The 230-nt window shown below is 36.1% G+C and overlaps 1 protein-coding gene across 1 annotated transcript in view; it reads right to left on the bottom strand.

Annotated features, from left to right (window-relative positions):
- LOC119594312 overlaps nucleotides 1-230 on the bottom strand; it is a 60,122-nt gene that overhangs the window by 6,690 nt on the left and 53,202 nt on the right. The gene's annotated exons all lie outside the window — the stretch shown is intronic.

Genomic DNA, 230 nt, shown 5'->3' with positions numbered 1-230 from the left:
CAAGCGAACTGCGCAAGACGAGCGAAATTTATTGTCAATTCATTATCAGTAAAACGGCCAATACCATCTCTCAGACGTGATGGATGTTGATAATGAATCCACAGTATGTGTTTATCTTGATTATGATAGATAATGTTTGATATACAAACAGTGATCAATTGTTCGTTGCAAGCATTTACAGATCTGCTTATGTGTGTGCGCATACGAGTAACGTATGTACAAACTTAAAA

This window comes from Penaeus monodon, chromosome 33 (genome assembly GCF_015228065.2).
Source record: "Penaeus monodon isolate SGIC_2016 chromosome 33, NSTDA_Pmon_1, whole genome shotgun sequence".
NCBI classification, from domain to species: domain Eukaryota; kingdom Metazoa; phylum Arthropoda; class Malacostraca; order Decapoda; family Penaeidae; genus Penaeus; species Penaeus monodon.
This window is presented reverse-complemented; position numbering and strand designations above follow the sequence as displayed.